The sequence below is a fragment of the Diabrotica virgifera genome, chromosome 1 (genome assembly GCF_917563875.1).
Source record: "Diabrotica virgifera virgifera chromosome 1, PGI_DIABVI_V3a".
Taxonomy (NCBI): Eukaryota; Metazoa; Arthropoda; class Insecta; order Coleoptera; family Chrysomelidae; genus Diabrotica; species Diabrotica virgifera.
In genome coordinates, this window is record NC_065443.1 from 88,342,590 (window position 1) to 88,360,860 (window position 18,271).

At 33.6% G+C, this 18,271-nt stretch overlaps 1 protein-coding gene across 2 annotated transcripts in view; it reads right to left on the bottom strand.

Annotated features, from left to right (window-relative positions):
• Positions 1–18,271, bottom strand: part of LOC114325888 (ankyrin repeat domain-containing protein 49) — a 210,604-nt gene that overhangs the window by 108,112 nt on the left and 84,221 nt on the right. The window lies entirely within an intron of this gene.

Here is an 18,271-nt window from a genome sequence, read left to right on the forward strand (position 1 = left end):
CAGAAAAGAGAGAAAGAAGCAAGGTAAGCTAGCTCTCGTACGGGTTGGGGCTGGATTGAGCAGGTCTTTAACACGAACTGTACGGGAGACGCCGAACTTGTGGAAACTCTGACTAAGAAGAAATGGAGGAATTTATAAAGGAACTACGGGAAAAATTAGATAAAATGGAAGAAAGAGGTATGAGAATAGAAGAAAAGTTAGATGGGATCCAAATTGAGCTTGAACAACTAAGAAATACGAATCAGGAACTAAAAAATGAAAATGCGCTTCTAAAACAAGAGCTGCATCAGCAGAAAAATAGAATAGACCAAATAGAAAGAGATATGAAGAGGAAAAACCTTATAATACACGGCATTGAAGAAACACGCGATGAGGACACACAAATGTTGGTAAACAAAGTACAAGACATCATTAACAAAATGGAAATACCTTGCAAAGCCAACCAAGAGGTCACAGACATTAGAAGAATAGGAGACAAAACTAGAAATTCTGAAAGACCAGTCCTGGTAGAGTTAAGAAGTGGGAATAAAAGAACGGAAATTCTTAAAGCTACATGGAAATTAAAAGGATCGAAATGGTTTGTTAATGAAGATTATCCAAAAACCATAATCGAACAACGCAAAATACTTATAAAACACATGAAAGAGGCAAGGATGAAAGGGTACAACGCAAAGATTAAATATAACAAGTTAATAATTAACGGAGACGAGTATGATATAGACCAGGTCAAAAGATGGAACAGCGATTCCGAAGATTTTAGAAAGGATAATATGGCAGAAACTACAAAGAATAAAACTGAAACAAGAACAACGAGTGAAAGATCACCACACGGAGACACAGAACTAGGTCCAAGAGAAAAAATAAAGAAAGTAAACGAAACTCAAACATTAAAAAACTAGAATTGGAACGGAAACACATTATGACGACAACAGAACGAAAAATGGACAAGGCAATGATACAAAAGGACATGAGAACAAGCAAGATTAGCAAAAAGAAAGAAAGTAAGAAAGGTAATACAAAAAAGAAAAAAAGAGAAGGTGGTGTTATAAGAATAGCTTCATGGAATATAAGAACATTACTTAGAGTAGGAAAACTGGAAGAAATAACATCAGTTCTGATACAGTACAACATAGAAATAGCAGCATTACAGGAAATTCGATGGAAAGGGAAAGGAGAAATAGATCAAAAGAATGGTACCTTTATATACTCAGGGGAAGAAAAGCAAGGACAACATGGAGTAGGATTCATAGTAACTGGAAATATGAAAGACAAAATAATGGAAGTCAGACTAATAAACAAAAGAATAGCCTACCTAAGGATTGAAGCTAAACCAACAAACATATCCCTACTAAATGTTTATGCACCGACAGAAAATGCGAAAGAGGAGGAAAAAGATTATTTCTACGACACTATGGAAGAAGAGCTAGAAAAAATACCAAAAGAAGATGTGATATTAATATTGGGCGATTTTAATGCACAAATAGGAAAGGAGGATTATATACAGCAAATAGCGGGCAAACATACAATACATGAGAAAACGAATGACAACGGGCACAGAATATGCAACATGGCGACAGGAAACAATATGTCTATCAGCAGTACAATGTTCAAGCATCCAAGAAAACACAAAGTCACATGGGTTTCTCCAGACCAAAAAACAGAGTCACAAATAGACCACATATTAATATCGAAAAGAAGACAATCAAGTATAATGGATGTGAGAAGCTACAGAGGTGCATGCGGAGATTCAGACCATTTCCTGGTGGTAGCAAAGCTGAGACAAAAGATGAAAGTAATGAGAAGGCAGAAAGAGAGGAATAAGAGGTGGAATATCGAAAAATTGAATGAAGCAAAAGAGATACAAAAGTATGGAGATGAAATAGGTAAAAGAATTGCCGCACTGAATAAGGATAGAGATGATATCGAAGAAATATGGGGGGATATTAAAAAAGCAATTAACCACACGGCGGAGACTACACTAGGGACGAAGCAAATCACAAAAAAGAAGGACTGGTTCAATACAGAATGTAAAGAATCAGTTGAAGAAAAAGTAAAAGCACGAAATCAGTGGATGCGGACACATAAAATTGAACATAGAGACATGTACGAACAAAAACGAAAGGAAAGCAACAAAATAATAAGACAACATAAGAGAAAATTCATGGAACGTCAGTTAGAGGAAATTGAGGCGGAAAGTAAGACTCAAAACACCAAGAAATTCTACACAAAAATCAGAGAACAGAATAGAGGTTTCAAACCAAAAGTAAGTGGAGTTAAAAATAAACAAGGGCAAATAGTAACACAAGATCAACCATATATGGAAGTCTGGATGGAACACTTCAAGGAGTTATTGGCAGAAAATCAAACAGAAGAGATTACAGAAATGGAGGAAGAGTGGGAAAATAATGGAACGAATGAGCCAACACTCGAAGAAGTAATCGAAATAATTAAAAATAACAAAAACGGAAGAGCACCCGGGAAAGATAACATAAACAGCGAACTCATAAAATTAGGAGGAGAACCGTTGCATAGGGAAATACACAAACTGATAGTAAACATCTGGAAAGAAGAGAAAATGCCAAAAGAATGGCAAACAGGGCAAATAATAACGATACATAAAAAAGGAAACCAACAAGAATGTCAAAATTACAGGGGAATAACATTACTGAGTACAGTATATAAGGTGTTGTCAACCATAATACAAAGAAGATTACAGGAAGCAACAGACAATAAGATAGGGCAATATCAATGTGGATTCAGGAAAGGAAAATCCACAATAGATGCGATATACATACTAAAACAAATAATGGAGAAGGCGAACGAATCTAACATAAACTTAGAAATACTTTTCGTAGATTTTAGGCAAGCTTTTGATTCCATCAAACGAAAGCAACTATTGGAAATACTAAAAACGCTACAGGTACCTCTTAAATTAAGAAAACTTATAAAAATGACGATGAGTCATACCAGAGTGAGTGTGAAAACGCAAATAGGGGAAACAGAAGAGTTCGAAACAAACAAAGGAGTGAGGCAGGGTGATAGTTTGTCCACAACATTATTCAACATGGCAATAGAATATATTACCAGAAAAATGAACAAAGGAACACTCAGAAATAGAGGAGGTCAAATTGTAGCATATGCCGATGACGTCGTGATAATGGCAAAGAGAAGAGATATATTAACGCAAATGGTAGAGGAACTCATTCAAGAAGGAAAAACAGTGGGTTTGAGTATTAACGAAAACAAAACAAAAATGTTAAGATTAGGAAAAAAACCTACCAATAGTGAGGTCAAAGTGGGAAGATACAAATTTGAAGAAGTAAGTAAATATAAGTATCTAGGAGTCATGCTGTCAAATGATGGAACAAGAGAAAACGAAATAAAAGAGAAATCATTGGCAATAAATAGAGCATTCCAAGCCAACAAAAAAATGATAAAAAGCAAGATATTAACAAAAACAACAAAATTAAGGCTCTATGAAACATTAATTAGACCGACACTAATGTATGGAGCAGAAGTGATGACAATGACCAAGACAGACGAAGAAAATTTGAGAAGAACTGAGAGAAAAATAATTCGGGCAATATTAGGACAAATAAAAACAGCAGAAGGTGGATACAGGAGTCGAAGAAATAATGAAATAAATGAGGAATTGAAGGGGCAAGATATAGTCAGGAGAATAAAGAGACAAAGATTGAGATGGCTTGGGCATGTATGGAGAGCAGGAGAAGAGGCGATAGTAAACATAGTAACAAAGTGGTCTCCGGCCGGTAGGAGACGAAGAGGAAGACCGAGGTCCAAATGGCTGGAAGAGGTGAAGCGAGATCTAGAGGACATGGGAATTAGAAATGCAGAAGAAAGAGCAAGAGACAGAAGGAGCTGGAACCGGATATGTAATGCAGTCTAAGAAAAGAAGAATGGAGGACTGATCCACCTCGAAAACATGGATCTAGAGAGCCTGTGAAGGCGGCGCTACCCCCACGGGGGTGTTTTAGCCACTATATATATATATATCCTAGATATCTCGTTCGTTATCTGTAGATATTAATTTCAGTTAAGAAATAATTTAAATGTCACATTATAATTTAAATTACGGTAAGGATATTCATTTCCATTTGCAAAGGAACAGTCAAGGCCATATGTTTTAGTGCTAAAGTTAAATTCCAATTTCTCATTAGACTTTTTGCTCTAGGTTTTTTTTGAGGTAATAATATAAAAAAGTTTTAACGAATATCAGACATGTCATGCGCATGTCCCTGCCATGTCTGATTTGATGATTTGAATTAGTTTCAGTTTGACATGACATATGTATACCTAACCTGAGTTTTTTTGTTTTGGTTTCCAGTGCAGTGACCCTGTGCTGTCTACACATAGTGTTATAAATAATGTAATTAAATTGATAAAATTTATTTTAGATTCCGTCCCTTAGCTACTTGTCACATAGACACTTAGCCTAGTCAATTTATATAAATTGGATCATCATTTAATGTGCCATCATATAAATATGTGCCAGTTACTGTAAGCAGCTAGGGTATGGGTTACCCCTAGAGTTACTTTTGATTGGATTAGATAGTACCTATTTCACAACATCCAGGATTGGATTTATCACCACAGCAGCCCACTAGTTTTTGCCGTGCCAAGAGGAAATTCATTCCTATCTGGACCTTTTTAAATAGGAACTGTGGTTAAGATAAGTTGTTTAATCTTATTATTTACATATTTTGGGTACTCTATAGTTGCTTGCACTGTAAACTTCTTGTATGCATACAATTGAGGTAAACTAGGTACATATTTCTTGATAGATAGGTTTTTAGGTCGTTGGTTTTTTTTTTGATTTAATATAAGTAGTAGTTTCCAATAAATAAAATTAGGCCTTGTTCAATAATCATTATAAATAATAATTGTAGCTTAAAAATTTGATAGGGAAGGGGTCGTTAAAGGTTTGTCGCGGATTTCAAATAGGGAATATGTCTTGTAGGTTTTTACATTGTATATAAAGAGTAACTGACCAACTCATTTATACAACTCATTTATATCACTCATTTATATAACTCACTTATATAATTCATTTATATAACTCATTATATATTTACTTATTAGTGTTTTTGCTAGGTGAGATCTTTATTATTTTGGTAACTGTAGCGTTCTTGTTGTGGATCTCACTCTAGCGTAGTTCAATTTAGGAAATAATTACTAACTTTTTAGTTGTAAGGACTTAGTGCTATTCTGACGGAGTTTTGCTTTGGATTTTGATTTTAATACCTTTGCTTGGCCAGTGATAGTGGATAATTGCTTGTTAAGTGGCCTTTGCGGTCCTATTTGATCTTTTCCCCATCCACTATCACTGTTATTACGTTGCGTTATATGTAAATTGTTAGTATTTAACATTTATCATTAATATATTTGTATGTATTAAGGTTGGTGTTTTATTTCAGTCTGTATTACCAGTATATAACATAGCAAGACAAGATCAGTATTTAGTATTTTGTATTTCAGGTGGTTGTAACCAGTGTCATAGAGTTCCCGTTGTTCGTTACTTCAAAATCTCGAACCTGTCCAACTTCTTGGTTCTGAGAGCCGAGTTTTTCGTTCGAGTTGGCGCCCCTTTTTCTTCTTCTTTCTTTGTTGTTACTCGATATTATTTTATCTCTAGCATTCTGATCTATTTTCCTTCCATTTTTGTATTAACAGTCTCATTTTCTTCCTAGTTACTATCATTTCATTACCAAATTTTCTTCTCATATCTCCAAAGCCAATATTCGGTGTATTGAAGCTAGCCCGAATACTCACTTGAGATTTAGTGTCTCTCTGCCCTTTTAATTTTTTTCCTGAGTTAAGCCCCTCTTCTTGTCGTCTTAAATCTCTTATCATTTATTTTTACCCATCTTTATTCAGTTCTTCTCTTCAAAAATCTCTATACCCAGAGTATAGAGGTTTCACGGGGGCGGACACAACCCCCAAAATCTTTAATGGAAAGAGGAGTTGAGTGATACTTACCCCATTTTAAATATCGTTCAACCACCTTTTAAAAAAAACGCATACATTAAGTATATTTATTTTTAGTTACTTTTCGAAAAATCAAGTGAAACCGTACAGATATTAAGTATCGAGTTAAGAACTCTAAAATTTTTTTTGGAGTATTGAACTACAAATTGATTTTTTTTTTGAGTATTGGAGAATTTTTTAAAAATCAAGTAAAAACGTAAAGATATTAAATAGGTATATAAAGGCCATGAAACTGAAAGATGAGGAAGCTTTTATTTATTGTACATCTGCGTGGCCTCTTTTTATTTATATTTCTAGATCCCACTTATCCTTTAATAAGTATTACTCCAAGAATCTAAAAGGTACCTCCCGTTGAGATAGGCAAAATGCCCTCACTCCTGAATTATTATTTTTAATTCCCTTACGTTCTATATGATTAAAAACTAAGACTCGGCGCAATCTTAGGCTACTCCCTCACCCCAAACTCCGTAATTTTTTCGTTTTTATTATTTTTTTTATGGGTTTCAATCTGTTTCAAAATTAAAAAAAAAATAAAATGCCTAGATGAGGTTTTTACAAAACTTGTCTATTTTTTATACCCGTAGATTAAGCGTATGAAAATTACATTTTTTTTTAAGTGTTTTTTGGATGGCTACAGGTATATTTTTTACTTTTAAATTGGTGCAACCCCGAAAAAAAAAACAAAAATTTATATTTTCGATGGCATGGGAAGGGATGGTGGGCTAAAATTGCGCAGAGTCTTACTTTTGATCTCATAGAACGTAAAAAAATTAAAAATAAATAAATTCTGGGAGTGAGGACATTTTGCTCATCTTAACTGGGTACCATTTGTGAATTTGTTCTAACTGGGTGTCATTTAGGTTAGGTCAATGTGGCAGTTTTTATCGATTGTACTAAATACTTACATTGTTTTTGCAATTCTATTGGTACACTTTTATTTATTGACTCTCTCTTGTATATTTTATTTGGTACTTTCTTCTAGTCTTCTATTGTATCTGCTATCAGAACAGATTATTTCATTCATAGGAGATTCTGACCAATAGAAAGGTACAGAAATCTAAATTAAACTGATAACTTTTTTGATAATTGCCCGTCGTCAAGCATATTACGTCAGATGCCCTTCGTTGCTACGAAAAAATACATTCAGTGACATTAAGGTGATATAGTAGCGATCAACAGGTAGCCAAAACGCGTTCCAAGATTGCGGCTGTGATTTTGAATATTTTTTCGAGATATGTGGCACACTTATTCGTAATATAATAAAGAATGGCGGTACAGAGCCCAATTTGAAAAATATATTAATATGTGGAAATTACTCTGTAACTAAATACAATATGAAAAAAACGAGCCTGTACCGCCATTAAGAAGAACAAAAAAATACACTTTCTTCAAATAAACTTTTTTATCCGATGCCTAGATTTTGTGTCATTTTGGAACTACTAATGGAATAAAAAATTTTAGTAGTTCCAAAATGACACAAAATCTAGGCATCGGATAAAAAAGTTTATTTGAAGAAAGTGTATTGTTTTGTTCTTCTTAATGGCGATACAGGCTCGTTTTTTTAATATTGTATTTAATTACCGAGTAATTTACACATATTAATATATTTTTCAAATTGGGCTCTGTACCGCCATTCTTTATTATATTACGAATACGTGTGCCAAATATCTCGAAAAAATATTCAAAATTACAGCCGCAATCTTGGAACGCGTTTTCGCTACCTGTTGATCGCTACTGTTTCCTCTTAATGACAAATGTTTTAAAAATTATAAAAGTGATGACTTTCAACCGTCAAATACATATTTATAACAACTGTGTGTTTAAGGGCCGGTATTTCAACAGCTACTTAAGCTTTTGCTTAGCTAAGCCTGTGTCAAAAGTTAAGGAAAAGCTTAAGATGGGTGCCATATTTCCATCATTTCCTTAACTAAACTGGTCCTCAACTGTTAAGTTAATTGGTTTGGTACCTCTGAATACATCAAAATGTTAGAACTAACTCTTCTTTGGTAAAAACCACTACTGTTGACCTTATTTAATTTTATCTTGTCATCTGTATCTGTCTAATTTTTACTTCACTTAATATTGTGTACATGGTACATGTGTTGTTAGTATATTTCATATTGTCCATATTTTCTCTGGTTATATGTTTTATTGTTATTTTGCATAAGGGCATAAGCAATAGAAGATGCGTCTTTGTAATTTTGTTTATTGGATATACTTATTCCCAAGGGCGGATCCAGGACCGATTTTCGGGAGGGGCCATAAACTTTTTTTGGGGAGGAGTACCAGAAGTACAGGGGGTAATTTTTAAAAATTAGGGTTACAATGGTGAGTTTTAAGTCACTTTTCACACACTTTGAGAAGTGCCTTAAAACTCACTATTCCTGCCATAGTACCGATTCCTACACATTTCTTCGGATCCAAGTGCAGTTCTTTCAACAAGTTTAATACTATTTTTTCCAATGCTTCTCCTACCAGGCCTTGTTCTTTCCCTCTTTCTTGATTTTCACTAATTATTTTTAGGTTCTCATAAGCGTCAATGAATTTGACATAGTCTTCACGAATGTTGTTATTGTGTATGTATCCCAAATTTAGAGAAAGCTGTTCCACGTGGGATACGTCAGTCGTTTCGTCAAATATTATTTGTTCAATTATTTCTTCACCACAACATGTTATTAATTGATTTTGACTGCTGCTACTAATGCATGTTGCTCAGGAAGATGCTGTGGATAGGTTATATTTAAGAGTCTTATCTCCTGATGCAATTTTAAACCTTAACACTGTGGTGCTAAGGCAAAACCCGATACCTATGTCAAAAAACGTGATTTTGCAGCAGATGAGTTTAAAAGTTCGCGGTTGTTGTAATAGTGGACGTATCGGAAACAATTTTATTATCTACTGGTTACATGGATGCGTTTAGCCATGTAGGGTTTTGTCATCACATTCTTCATCGCTCAATGTGCATATTGGCATTAAAAAGGAAAAATCGATCATTTTTGACATATCGGGTTTTGCCTTAGTACCATAGCAATTCCCCTCATTCCTAGGTCCAGCATCTTCGTCCAGAAGCATAAGGCCATCATCACGATGGTCTCTTAGAGGAATATTTTGTTGACCTAAGAACACTATAGACCCTACTATTGGTCGTAGTCTTTTTTTATTTTTTGTTTCTGTTTAGACCTCTGAGAGTCTATCTGGTTAATGACTGACTTTTGAGGGTTGCGATAACTTTTTAGAAAATCCAGCTCAACCTGAACGCACTCCTTGTGGTATGATGTTTTTCATGGGTTTATATGACTCCGTCTTTGCTCATGAGTTTGGCGAAAGATGTTAAAGGTTTCGTGACAAGGCTTTGGGCTGTCATTCCGTTATTGTGACCATATTTTTCATTAGCAAAAATGAAACGCAATGTTTGTAAAACAATTCCTTTTGACTGTGCGAAAATACCAACCAACTCCTTTGTTCTAAGTGCTAGTGACCCAAGTAACGCTTCACTTCTTTTTTATTCTTTGTGTGTATAGAATATGGAAATTTATACGATTTTGATGGCTGTCAAGATAGTTCTAACAATTGGCACTCTGTAAAATTACCAACATTTTGATTTATAAAAAACCCAAAAGTCATTCTTGAAGCTTCTCCGTTACTTCCTTTTTCAATTATAGTCCAGAAAACGTATTTATCCCCTGTTTTGTACATATATATGTGTTTGAAATTAAAAACATTTGAACTGCAAATATTTAAATTTATATTATTCTAAATTCTCGGAGGTGTCCATGGCCCCCATGGCCCCCTCCCTGGATCCGCCCTTGCTTATTCCTGAAAATGTCAAATTGGAATGTAAGTTTACTTTTGTAAAATAAATATACCAAGCATTGTAGAAATAAATAATTTTTATGTGCCTGTACACCTCCCAAATGGTGTAAGAATTTTATTTTAATAATCGTTAATAATCAAATAATAACGTTATTACGCAAAAGTTGATTTTCAAAATAACTCTATAATTATTAATCTATAGAAATAACCCAAAAAACAGAAAACAAATTTTAAGCAAAGGCTTAAACCAACTCCCCCGCGATCTTAAAATTATTTGGTTTAAGCCTATGCTTAAGCCTCAAATTGAAGTGGAAATACAGGCATCTAAGCTTAGGCTCAGGCTTAAAGTAAGCTTTGGCTTAAGTGCTGTTGGAAATACCGGTCCTTATTGTACTAATTTGTACTTACATAAATAAATTACAATAAAATTTTGGTTTTGAACAGTTTTACTCATGAAATAATCACAACAAATTGCACTCGATCTCTAAAATTAATATAGAATTTTAGAGCTCTTGTGCAATTACTACTGATAATAATAATTACTTTTTCAAATATTGTAATTAAAACAGCTGAACAGAAATAGATATCCTGTAATTCATAACATTAAAAAAAAGAATGTGTGTGTACTTTGTACGCACGTAAGGAGTTATACTTCTGATTTCAACGAAATAAATAAATTTTTAACAGTTTGTTTGCATTTGATTTAAATACTAAACTAATTTTAATACTTACTCCTTTACAAGACTTAAAAAAAATATAAAAATAAAACAAAAATAGGAAACACCTGGGTTTGAACCGGGAACCTCTCGATCTGTAGTCGAATGCTCTACCACTAACCTATGGTCGCTATGTTTATAATGGATTACAAGATTTCTCGGACATAGTGACAAAGACCAAGTGAAGTATAATATGTATAAAAATGTTTTAATAATAGGGGAGGGAAGGGTAAAGTGAAATAGTGGGGTAAAGCGAAATAGCTCGTTTTTAAATTCTTCCGCAAACGAATTAATCACTGTTTACAATCCAATCGATGTTTAGAAGTAGTATGCGCTTATCGACCATTTTGTAGCGGTCGTTTGTCGATATTATTGAAAATATCACTGTTTATACATTCTTGGGCGACTGTTTGTAAAATCTGTAGGTGTGTGTAATTGATAATTCTTTTATATTATTTAACTAAACATATTTTTGAAAGCAACACATAAAAGCAATCATACTTAACATTATTTTATATAAAATATAGATTGTTAGGATAGGGTTAAAAATTTTTACTGGATAAGTTTGCTTTTAAATTCATTTGGGGCAATGTAAAATGTTAATAGATGGGGCAAAGTGAAATATCGTTTCACTTTGTCCCACATGTAATTATACTTGATTGCCACCATTAAAAAGGAATATCTGTGTTTCCAGGTGTAAAATGTGAATTATAACCGAAAAACGACCTAACAACAATAGGCTGCGGAGTCAATGACATCTGGAATCAGATCTATGCGAACGGGCATCCTTTACCAAAATCTAGCTGCTATACAACACGGAATATCTGTTGCTATGTTAAATCGGAGGATTAAATCCAAAAAAAAAATTAGGAAGAAGCGCCAAGTAAGAAGCTAGGCCGATTTCAAATCGTACTCTAGACTATTTCACTTTACCCAACCATGCGGGGCAAAGTGAAAAAAAAGACAATGCCTGACAAACCCTCGCATTACAAAAAATTTACTGTCTCCATTTAATGTATATTTCGGCATATTGATCTTAAACATTACTGTAATAAGATATGTTTTTTACAAAATTCCATTTCGAAAATTGTAAAATTTATTTAATTTCAAAGTTTAGCTATTCCACTTTACCCTACTCTCCCCTACTTACCTATTATCTTATTCACGAGGAAGACAAATCCAAAGACACAAAAATTATAATAAATATATTTATTAAAAACACTAACATATTTTTTCACACCATATTTGCACTGATACATACATAACTAGAAAGCTTTAGCAACTAATCTCATACTGTCTCTGTGCCATTGCGCTTGGGGTTTTATAAAAATTAACCCTCCATGTTTTTCCCAATCGCGTCTGAAGGAGTATAAATTCAAAAAGTATTGTTTACAGTTTGTTTACAATATTACAAGAACAAAAGTTTAAAGAATTTTTAACAAACGTGCAAGCGCCTGCCTACAGAAATAAATATAACCATAAAGAGAAATATGTGCACCCTTAGCGGCAACGTATATAAATTTAGATAAGTTTTGTTGTCCTTATTGGTCTCTCTGTTTCGATGTTTGATTTCCTTGGAGAAACTGTTGCCTGGACAATAAGTGAGCCGGCCACACAATGCACAACAGAAACGAAGGTTCATAAAGCCTCTACAAGGGCTCTATAATTAAACTAAACTACGCCAAGTGGTTGTAGAGAAAAGGAGGGCCGAAGGGTTTGTGTTAAATGAAATATTTTGAATATGGTTTATAAAATTCAAGGGTAAGACTTGTAGTATAATTCAGGTGGTTCAAAGAAGTGTCATTTCTTATCTCTAGCCGATGTGGACTTGGAACTGTACCAAAAAAAGTAATTAGGTAGGTATCAATAGAAATTTAGAAACGCTCCAGAACCGAATACCAAGGAATATTGTAGGTGCTCCTTGGTATGTTTGGAATGACGATTTACGTGGAGATCTTTTATTTATTTATTTATTAACGGGATAAACCCAATACATACAAAATACAGTAAAGCAGAGCTTTCGTCATAATAATGAAAATATATAAATCGGATACACGTAAAACTACAACTATAAAACACAAACATAAAAAATAAAAAAGAATATAAATTATTTTCAAATGATGAAAACAACTGAGTCAATTACAACAGTTAAATCTATTTAATTTTTTTTCAAATTCAAAATTCAAGACGCCCGAGTTCTTGTTTAATAGAGGAAATTGAAGAACCAAACAGATCTATTAGATGACTAAACTTGTTTCCATACAGGGCCAATATACTAATTGGTGCATATTGACCATAATTTGTAGTATGCCGTTGTTCCTTGAATATTTGTGGATTTCGTGTCAATCTAGCAGGTATAATAAAGCACACAAGACTTATCAATTTTTTGGAGTTAGTAACACCAGAGATAATTTTGCGAAGATAACAAATATCCAACATGACTCTTCTGCGTTCAAGAGTTTTAAATTTAATATCATTAATATATTGTCATAAGTATAATTTCTAACTGTTAAACCCATCTTAAAAGCTGCAAAACGTAAAAATTTGTTTTGAACCTTTTCGATATTCAGGATTTGATATGCACGATACTGCAATATAAGATTTTTATTGTGTGAATTGACAAATCTTTTGATGAACGTAATAAAAAAACTCAACATCTTAAATGCCTTCGAAACTGTATGGTCAATGTGAGAGTAAAATGTTAATTTACAAGCAAATATTATACCTAAATCCCGAATTTCGTTCAAAGGTGTGACAGGAGTATTATTTAAAACATTGATGGTGAATAGGCAAATGGGATCTAGCAAAAGTTATTAAAAAGCATTTATTAATATTAAGTTCCATATCATTTCTACCACACCACTCATAAAAATCATTTACTTGTGACTGAAGCTGAGAAATTTTATCCTCATTTTTGACAGTCTTATATATTTTAACATCATCAGCAAACATTAAAAAGTTAACTTCCTTAAAAATAGAGTGAACATTATTCAAGAACAAATTAAATAAAAGGGGGCCACAGTGGTAACCTTGCGGTACTCCAGATGTAGCTGTAAAAGCATTAGAAAGAAAACATCCTATTTTTACACGTAAACTTCGATTAGTCAGGTAACTTTGCATCCAATCAAATAGACTTTCAGAAATACCATGCTGTAAGTTTCGCAAGTAAGATATTATGATTGACCCTATCGAATGCTTTAGAAAAGTCAGTATAGATGGAATCTACCTGTAACTTGTTTTCCAAAGCAATAACAATGTCATTCTGATAAAGAAGTAAATTAGTTACTATAGATTTACCCTGTACAAAACCGTGTTGTTCATTCACCAGAATACTACTGAATTCACAAGTAAGCTGCTTAGTAACTAAATAATCTATTAATTTTGGAACTGCTGGTAAAGTACAAACTGCTCTGTAGTTTTCAACATTTGACTTTGAACCAGATTTAAATATAGGTTTTACGTAACTTCGTTTCCAGCAATCAGAGAAAACCCCTTCTTGCAAAGATTTATTGAAGAGTATATACAGTGGCTTAGATATAATACAAACACATTGTTTTAATAGATAGTTAGGAAGGCCATCAGGGCCAAAATTTAGTTTAGGAGACAAATTGTGAATACTCTCAAAGATAGTATTAATGTTAAAAGAGCATGAACTCATGTTACCAGCATTTTCGAATTGTGGGGGGGGGGGTAGTATTGTGGTCAGTGAACACTGTAGAAAAAAATTTGGCGAATAAATTCACAGCTTCCTCCCCAGAACTACTTTGATCATTTCCTAAATATAAATGGCAAGGTACATCATAATTTTTCTTGCGACTGTTTATATATTTCCAACAAGTGCGTGAGTCACTATTAATTCTAAATTCAGAATCTCTAACATATAAATTATAACAATCTTTACTTAGTCTACTAGATTCAGATCTTAAGTTATAAAAAATAATAAAATCATCATAATTGTTGAAAATCTTATACCTTTTATGATATCTTTTCTTTTTTATTATTAATCGTTTTAACTCCGGGCTAAACCAAACTGGAAATGTACTTGTCATACATACTTTTTGAGGAACATGATTGATAATATCGTAAAATTTAGACACAGCGTCCTCAATATTCAAAGCCTTTAGTGACTCCCAGTTTATTTCCGACAAGAAAAAAAGTTCATACCGATGTAATCACCGTTTTTAAAATCATAATATGACTCTGCGTACTTTAAAGAATCACTGTTATTTATTATATTAACATCAAACATTACACCATCTTAAAGTCGAATGTATTCCAAATGAAATTAAGAAAATCGCCAGGAGACATGAAGAGAGGCTCCATAAGCATCCCTATCATGATGTACTTCAGCTTCTTGTCAACCAACCCCAGATGCGAAGGCTCAACAGGACTAGACTAAACCGTTCGAGCTTGTGTAATGTATGAAGTTGTGCACCCAGCAATTTATTTACTTCTCTTTTTGTTAGCGTCCATGTTTCGCTTTCATACGCGACTGCTGGTCGTATTATGGTCTTATATATCTGGATTTTTGCAGCTCGTGAAAGAAGTTTTGACTCCATTAGATGTTGCAATGTAGTCTACATTGGGGTGGTCATATTTTATGGCACCTTTTTCATTTCCTTCCATTTTCCATCCATTCAGATTTCTTTGTTTGTCAAATTTTACACGTTTTGAGAAATTTTTCTTTATTTCATATGGGTTTTGTTTTTGAATTTCCTTCTAACCTCCAGATCTAAATTCCAGATGACGTGCCTTTGCAGTGAACCTGGGCACCAGTTGCTCCGGTGGTCGGTTCTGATTGCGTATTCGTTTTCAGTCGCCCTAAAAACCCCCGAGTAACAAAATCGGGCCCTTAAGGCAAGCGTCCACAGACCCGCATCGTACGCATCGGACGCATCGTAAGCAACGGATTTTAGTTTGCCTTGTACAGAGACTTATGTAACCGCGTCCAGTGATCCGCATCGTACGGATCGCATTATCGGCAACAATTGTAAGGCAAACTAAAATCCGTTGCGTACGATGCGTACGATGCAGGTCTGTGGACGCTTGGCATTAATATGATTATTTTGGCATATCTATGCACTTTTGGATGTATTTTATACACTTTAATAGTATATTTTGCAACGAGCATTTAATGATGGTCATTATGAAGCGAGTATGAGGAATACGAGTTTCGCATAGAGTACGAGCTTCATAATGATAATTAAATGCAAGTTGTATACACGAGTGTTTCTATGATCATTCACAACAAAAATATATTCAAATTTATGAATTTTGTAACGCAATCAAATTAAGTCGTTTGTCAGTTTGTTTACATATTGAGAACTGTCAAATCGTATGTATTTGACTCGCCATTGGTCACTGCGCGTGTGCCACCGTCATCGCGAATGCCATATTTCGATTATATTGGTTAAAAATCTGTATCGTAATGAAAATCTGTATCATAATGAAGTTCATTATGATACAGGTAGTGAAATCATAATTGATATAGGTAGTATAGTATGAGAATAGAAAAAATGTAATTATGCCACTCACACATTTTATCTCCACCCATGGTGGATTATTTCCACCCATTTTTCTATAGTAGACTTTTTTTTCTCACATCATCCTGAACATAATGCAAAAAGTTGCAAGTTTATTTTATGCTCCCTAAATGCTCTGGTTCATATCTTAATAAATATGAAGGGAATGAATATTGAACGTTGTTAGCTTTATTTCAAGAATAGCGTAAATAATAATTCTAGGAAAAAATTGTTTTAGAACCCCTTTGTTCCGCTTATGATAAAAGTCCTTTCCTCATAATCATAAACAACATTTAAATTATTAAAATATCCACCAGTGAGACATATCCTCTAGTGTATTACGGCATAATGGATATCAAGCTTGGGCTTTAAGGGAGAATTAACTGGATATTTCGAATTTGCTAACGACATAATATATACCGGGTATCTAGGAGACAAGGTAAAAAGTCTTACAAAACTTATTAAAATATTAACTTATTAACAGAATATTAAAACAGATAAAACAAGATATTAAAAAATAATTTTAAAAAATTTAACTAAAATTATAAGTCGATTTTTTGTCACATACTTACTTACTTCGTTCAGAACTGAGTAAAAAGTTTTGATCGTTTCTTTTCATTTCTGTACAATAGGTTTTAAAAATTATACCTTTGAACATAACAAAAAATGGTAACTGACACTACATCTTATTTCCTAAACGAATTATATTGAGATTAAATACTTAAGTATTATCTAAAAATCTTATAGAATAATCTTAAACATATTAAAAAATATTAATAAAATCAGGTAAACCGAAAGAGTTTATGGGCATTGACTACGTAATCAAATAAATATCCAGCGAAGTTAAACAAATGCAAAAAGAGGAGGCTGACCTCACATTGCGAAAAGTCACATAGGCAGTTCTTACAGTTTAGCAATAACATTAACAAGAGCACAAGCCAAAACTGAAGCAAAAATAAACGAAGAAAAGGAAAAACCTGTGTCCAGTAAATCCTTGTCAGAAATCCACTGCTCATGTTTCGCTAAGTATGAGTAGACGGATCAAAAAAATGATTAACGGTTGTGAAGCTATAGATTATGTCCTTTTGTGTCTCACCAAGGTTGAGCATAAAGATCAACAGTGGGATTTTTAAGGATTAAGGTTTTCCAAAAACTACTCAGCGAAAAACCACTTTAATTTATGTCAAACATTGGGAAATCTTAATTAGCTTACGAAGCTAGAAGCCATATAAATCAAAAGAATAAAGATAGAGGTATATGAACGATACTATTTTTAAAAAGTGCGCTATTAGAAAGTATCTAAGTAGAAATTTTTTTATGGAGTACCTACCTAAGACAATTAATAGAAACATATTATCATAGTCACTCTATGCTTGGTGATCAGGTGGGAAATAACAGGCTAATAAAGCTCAACTCAAATTTAAAATGGAAGAATATGGAAATGATGTACCTAAGAAGATATAGCAAAACAAGGTTTTTGGTTAACAACATTTGTGAATGGACTCAGATATCAAATCCTCCTCCTAAGTGCCTTCTCTATTGAGGTTGGCGATCAATATGACAAATGTCTCTCTGTTCTGGGCTTGATGGATTAATTAAGTCATTCCCTGTTGTGTGGGTCCAATCTCTCATGTTTCGGAGCCAGGATTTTTTCTTTCTTCCTATACCCCTTTTACCTTCGATTTTGCCTTCTAATATTACCTGGAGCTGCTCAAATTCCCTATGGCGTCTTATGTGTTCTAGATATGACGTCTTTCTAATTTTGATTGTGTTGACCAGATGAGGACGTGTGTTCATTATTTCCAGTACTTCTTCATTTGTAGTTTTGCTGGTCCAGCTTATTCTTAGCATTCGGCGGTATATCCACATTTGGAATGAATTCAGTTTGTTGATGTCATACTGTTCTAATGTCTAGGTCTCACAGCCATATAGTAATAGAGACCACACATAACACTTTAGTGTTCTCAATCTTAGTGTGACTGATAGCTTGGAATTACAGAGCATTTTACGCATGTTCATGAAGCCAGATCTTGCTATTTCAATGCGTCTTCTAATTTCTTTTGAGTGGTCTAGCTGACTGTTTAGCTCTCTGCCCAGGTATATGAAGCTTTGGGAACTCTGAAGGGTGATGCCATTGATTGGTATGTTGGGTGTAATTTTTTCATGGGGGTTCTTGTGGAATACCATGATTTTGGTTTTGGAAAGATTAATATC